Here is a 6,461-nt window from a genome sequence, read left to right on the forward strand (position 1 = left end):
TGGTTGTGTGGGCGCCGTGGTCTGAGGGCACATCCTGTGGGATGTGGGAGGCGGGGGAAGGAGAGCGCCCTTGGTGCGTGTGTCTAGGCGATGCATTGCGGAAGGATGGGCGGGTGGGGCCGGGCGTGTGGGTTCCCGACTTATCGGTGAACCATTTGCTACTGCGGGGCCAAAGCAAAAGGGAAAGCATAAGGGCGCAGGCTGCCCTCTGCGGGACAGGTCCGGCCCTGACGCCGGTTTACGATTTCTCCGGTAAAGCACCTGTCGGGTGGCGACCGGAGGGTCTTTGCAGGGCCTGGATCTCCGAGCCCGTGGGACAGGCGGGAAAGGGTGGCGGCAGCCGGTTGAAGTCCCGACCCTGGGCAGCCTCCCGGTCCTACCTCCATAACTTCGGCGAGGAGGGTCCGATCCCCGCGCGGTCGACGGCAGGCGGTAGGGCTCGGAGGGGCGCGGCCTGGTCCGCGAGTGCCCCGGCGCCGCCCCTCTGCCCGTCCGAGGGACAGTAGGAAATGGCCATACCGCTTTCCGGCCGATTGCCGCCGGACGTCCGGCCGCATTCGCTCGGTCTGCGCGGCCGGCGGTAGCCGGGGGCGAGGGGCATCGGGCGGTGGCGGAACCAGGCCGGCCCGACCGCTGGGGGCCGCCCGGGCGACGTTTGAATCTGTCGGGTCGGACCGCCGAATCCCGCGGGATTTCGGGATCGAATCTGCGGGTGGAATCGGCACCTCGTCCCGCTGTCCGGTTCCCCCCGGTCGACTGCAACGGGTTTCCGAGGCCCGTCGGTCAGGCGCGGTTCGCTCCGCAATCCGCCGGCCGATCGGCACCGGGCGGGGCTCTACGGAAAGAGGGGACCCTCCCGCGTCGAGTGCCGGCGCACCGACCCCGCAGGCTGACCGGGAAGGTGAAGACTCACCCCGCTGAATGCCCGGCCCCGGGTACCCTCCGGCTCCGGGGCCATAACTTCGGGGAGGGAGGTCCGATCCCCGCGCGGTCGACGGCAGGCGGTAGGGCTCGGAGGGGCGCGGCCTGGTCCGCGAGTGCCCCGGCGCCGCCCCTCTGCCCGTCCGAGGGACAGTAGGAAATGGCCATACCGCTTTCCGGCCGATTGCCGCCGGACGTCCGGCCGCATTCGCTCGGTCTGCGCGGCCGGCGGTAGCCGGGGGCGAGGGGCATCGGGCGGTGGCGGAACCAGGCCGGCCCGACCGCTGGGGGCCGCCCGGGCGACGTTTGAATCTGTCGGGTCGGACCGCCGAATCCCGCGGGATTTCGGGATCGAATCTGCGGGTGGAATCGGCACCTCGTCCCGCTGTCCGGTTCCCCCCCGTCGACTGCAACGGGTTTCCGAGGCCCGTCGGTCAGGCGCGGTTCGCTCCGCAATCCGCCGGCCGATCGGCACCGGGCGGGGCTCTACGGAAAGAGGGGACCCTCCGGCGTCGAGTGCCGGCGCACCGACCCCGCAGGCTGACCGGGAAGGTGAAGACTCACCCCGCTGAATGCCCGGCCCCGGGCACCCTCCGGCGCCGGGGCCATAACTTCGGGGAGGGAGGTCCGAGCTCCGCGCGGTCGACGGCAGGTGAAAGGGGCCGGTGCGCCGCGGAAGGCGACAGCAGTCCCGTCAGGCTGCACCTCTGCTCGGGCGAACGGCGTCAGGAAAAGGGGAGAGCACTTCCCCACCGATAGCTCCGGAACGCCCGGACCCATTGGCCCGCGGCACCGGTGGCTGCTAGAGGGCCTCCGGCGCCGTCAGCCGGGGTACGTCCCAGGCCGGCCGGACGGCGGGCAGCCGGAGGCAACGGCCTGGAACGGAGCCAGACTTGAGTCGTTCCGTGCCGTGGGCAAAAAGGCAGGGCTGCGGGTCAGCGCAGTTTGGCAAACCTAGCCGCAAGTGCGGGAAGGGCGGAGGAGCACACGGACGCCGCCTTCCCAAACTGAGCCCAAAGTGCCCAGGCATGCCCCCTTGATCTCGCCTAATCAGTGAGCCCAAAATAATTTCAGAGTGTGGAAACCTTATCCAAAAAGGTCGAAAAGAACGGCCAGAGATCAAGTCCGAAAGGGGAAATCAGTAACAAGCAAGCAGAGTAATCATTAACCAAAAAGCGCAAAATTATGTTAAAAGTGTGAAATCATTAACCAAAAACTCGAAAATAATGTCCAGAGACCAAGTCCGAAAGGGCAAATGGTTAACCAGTAAGCAGAGTAATCATTAACCAAAAATCGCAAAAGTAAGTAAAAAGTATGAAATCATTAACCAAAAATCGCAAAAGTAAGTAAAAAGTGTGAAATCATTAACCAAAAACTCGAAAATAATGTGCAGAGACTAAGTCCGAAAGGGCAAATGGTTAACCAGTAAGCAGAGTCATCATTAACCAAAAATCGCAAAAGTAAGTAAAAAGTGTGAAATCATTAACCAAAAACTCGAAAATAATCTCCAGAGACTAAGTCCGAAAGGGCAAATGGTTAACCAGTAAGCAGAGTAATCATTAACCAAAAATCGCAAAAGTAAGTAAAAAGTGTGAAATCATTAACCAAAAACTCGAAAATAATGTCCAGAGACCAAGTCCGAAAGGGCAAATGGTTAACCAGTAAGCAGAGTAATCATTAACCAAAAATCGCAAAAGTAAGTAAAAAGTGTGAAATCATTAACCAAAAATCGCAAAAGTAAGTAAAAAGTGTGAAATCATTAACCAAAAAGTCGAAAATAATCTCCAGAGACTAAGTCCGAAAGGGCAAATGGTTAACCAGTAAGCAGAGTAATCATTAACCAAAAATCGCAAAAGTAAGTAAAAAGTGTGAAATCATTAACCAAAAATCGCAAAAGTAAGTAAAAAGTGTGAAATCATTAACCAAAAAGTCGAAAATAATCTCCAGAGACTAAGTCCAAAAGGGCAAATGGTTAACCAGTAAGCAGAGTAATCATTAACCAAAAATCGCAAAAGTAAGTAAAAAGTGTGAAATCATTAACCAAAAACTCGAAAATAATCTCCAGAGACTAAGTCCGAAAGGGCAAATGGTTAACCAGTAAGCAGAGTAATCATTAACCAAAAGGCGCAAAAGTAAGTAAAAAGTATGAAATCAGTAACCAAAAAGCGCAAAAATATGTTAAAAGTGTGAAATCATTAACCAAAAAGTCGAAAATAATCTCCAGAGACTAAGTCCGAAAGGGCAAATAATTAACCAGTAAGCAGAGTAATCATTAACCAAAAAGCGCAAAAATATGTTAAAAGTGTGAAATCATTAACCAAAAACTCGAAAATAATGTCCAGAGACTAAGTTCGAAAGGGCAAATGGTTAACCAGTAAGCAGAGTAATCATTAACCAAAAATCGCAAAAGTAAGTAAAAAGTGTGAAATCATTAACCAAAAAGCACAAAATTAAGTTAAAAGTGTGAAATCATTAACCAAAAAGTCGAAAATAATCTCCAGAGACTAAGTCCGAAAGGGCAAATGGTTAACCAGTAAGCAGAGTAATCATTAACCAAAAATCGCAAAAATATGTTAAAAGTGTGAAATCATTAACCAAAAACTCGAAAATAATGTGCAGAGACTAAGTCCGAAAGGGCAAATGGTTAACCAGTAAGCAGAGTAATCATTAACCAAAAAGGGCAAAAGTAAGTAAAAAGTATGAAATCATTAACCAAAAAGCACAAAATTAAGTTAAAAGTGTGAAATCATTAACCAAAAAGTCGAAAATAATGTCCAGAGACCAAGTCCGAAAGGGCAAATGGTTAACCAGTAAGCAGAGTAATCATGAACCAAAAATCGCAAAAGTAAGTAAAAAGTATGAAATCATTAACCAAAAAGGGCAAAAGTAAGTAAAAAGTATGAAATCATTAACCAAAAATCGCAAAAGTAAGTAAAAAGTATGAAATCATTAACCAAAAATCGCAAAAGTAAGTAAAAAGTATGAAATCATTAACCAAAAAGCACAAAATTAAGTTAAAAGTGTGAAATCATTAACCAAAATGTCGAAAACAATGTCCAGAGACTAAGTCCGAAAGGGCAAATGGTTAACCAGTAAGCAGAGTAATCATTAACCAAAAATCGCAAAAGTAAGTAAAAAGTGTGAAATCATTAACCAAAAACCCGAAAATAATGTCCAGAGACTAAGTCCGAAAGGGCAAATGGTTAACCAGTAAGCAGAGTAATCATTAACCAAAAATCGCAAAAGTAAGTAAAAAGTGTGAAATCATTAACCAAAAACTCGAAAATAATGTCCAGAGACTAAGTCCGAAAGGGCAAATGGTTAACCAGTAAGCAGAGTAATCATTAACCAAAAGGCGCAAAAGTAAGTAAAAAGTATGAAATCAGTAACCAAAAAGCGCAAAAATATGTTAAAAGTGTGAAATCATTAACCAAAAACTCGAAAATAATGTGCAGAGACTAAGTCCGAAAGGGCAAATAATTAACCAGTAAGCAGAGTAATCATTAACCAAAAAGCGCAAAAATATGTTAAAAGTGTGAAATCATTAACCAAAAACTCGAAAATAATGTCCAGAGACTAAGTTCGAAAGGGCAAATGGTTAACCAGTAAGCAGAGTAATCATTAACCAAAAATCGCAAAAGTAAGTAAAAAGTGTGAAATCATTAACCAAAAAGCACAAAATTAAGTTAAAAGTGTGAAATCATTAACCAAAAAGTCGAAAATAATCTCCAGAGACTAAGTCCGAAAGGGCAAATGGTTAACCAGTAAGCAGAGTAATCATTAACCAAAAAGCGCAAAAATATGTTAAAAGTGTGAAATCATTAACCAAAAACTCGAAAATAATGTGCAGAGACTAAGTCCGAAAGGGCAAATAATTAACCAGTAAGCAGAGTAATCATTAACCAAAAAGCGCAAAAATATGTAAAAAGTGTGAAATCAGTAACCAAAAAGCGCAAAAGTAAGTAAAAAGTGTGAAATCATTAACCAAAAACTCGAAAATAATCTCCAGAGACTAAGTCCGAAAGGGCAAATGGTTAACCAGTAAGCAGAGTAATCATTAACCAAAAAGCGCAAAAATATGTTAAAAGTGTGAAATCATTAACCAAAAACTCGAAAATAATGTGCAGAGACTAAGTCCGAAAGGGCAAATAATTAACCAGTAAGCAGAGTAATCATTAACCAAAAAGCGCAAAAATATGTAAAAAGTGTGAAATCAGTAACCAAAAAGCGCAAAAGTAAGTAAAAAGTGTGAAATCATTAACCAAAAACTCGAAAATAATCTCCAGAGACTAAGTCCGAAAGGGCAAATGGTTAACCAGTAAGCAGAGTAATCATTAACCAAAAAGCGCAAAAATATGTTAAAAGTGTGAAATCATTAACCAAAAACTCGAAAATAATGTCCAGAGACTAAGTCCGAAAGGGCAAATGGTTAACCAGTAAGCAGAGTAATCATTAACCAAAAATCGCAAAAGTAAGTAAAAAGTGTGAAATCATTAACCAAAAAGCACAAAATTAAGTTAAAAGTGTGAAATCATTAACCAAAAAGTCGAAAATAATCTCCAGAGACTAAGTCCGAAAGGGCAAATGGTTAACCAGTAAGCAGAGTAATCATTAACCAAAAAGCGCAAAAATATGTTAAAAGTGTGAAATCATTAACCAAAAATCGCAAAAGTAAGTAAAAAGTGTGAAATCATTAACCAAAAAGTCGAAAATAATGTCCAGAGACTAAGTCCGAAAGGGCAAATGGTTAACCAGTAAGCAGAGTAATCATTAACCAAAAAGCGCAAAAATATGTTAAAAGTGTGAAATCATTAACCAAAAACTCGAAAATAATGTCCAGAGACTAAGTCCGAAAGGGCAAATGGTTAACCAGTAAGCAGAGTAATCATTAACCAAAAAGGGCAAAAGTAAGTAAAAAGTATGAAATCATTAACCAAAAAGTCGAAAATAATGCCCAGAGACTAAGTCCGAAAGGGCAAATGGTTAACCAGAAAATCCGTCGAATAATGTCCAGAGACTAAGTCCGAAAGGGCAAATGGTTAACCAGTGGAAGGGCGATCAAGCGGAAAAATTTGCCCCGGTTACCCGGGATGGAGTTCCAGAGGTCCGGCCAGAGTTGTCAAATTCGTCCCGCTGATCGGACGCTTGTCATTCGGGTGGCTGGGGGTTGGCGGGGTATCTGCACAGTAGTAGGAGGTGGCAAGTCGGGACTTGGACGTTTATTCCAAGAGTCCACCCGAGCCTCCAGGTCTGCAGAGACCGACCCTAGCTGCCGCCCAACCGACTTTTAAGCCTTTTTCGGATGGGGATTTTTTCCCATTTTCGTCCATTTTTCGGGTTTTCTGTCGGGCTTAATAGGCGGCAGCCTGACCCCCGGCCGAGGCGGGGGGCGCACTCTCCCTTGCGTAAGGGTCCGGATTTGCCCCGGAAAGTGCCCCCGACGGCCTCCCGACCCGGGTGCCTGCAGGGCGGGGGAAAGGGTAGTCCCAGCCGCAGGAAATCATTAACCAAAAGACTTAGCCGTCGGGGCAGAGGCTAAG

This window comes from Heterodontus francisci, unplaced genomic scaffold, assembly GCF_036365525.1.
Source record: "Heterodontus francisci isolate sHetFra1 unplaced genomic scaffold, sHetFra1.hap1 HAP1_SCAFFOLD_2017, whole genome shotgun sequence".
Classification (NCBI taxonomy): domain Eukaryota; kingdom Metazoa; phylum Chordata; class Chondrichthyes; order Heterodontiformes; family Heterodontidae; genus Heterodontus; species Heterodontus francisci.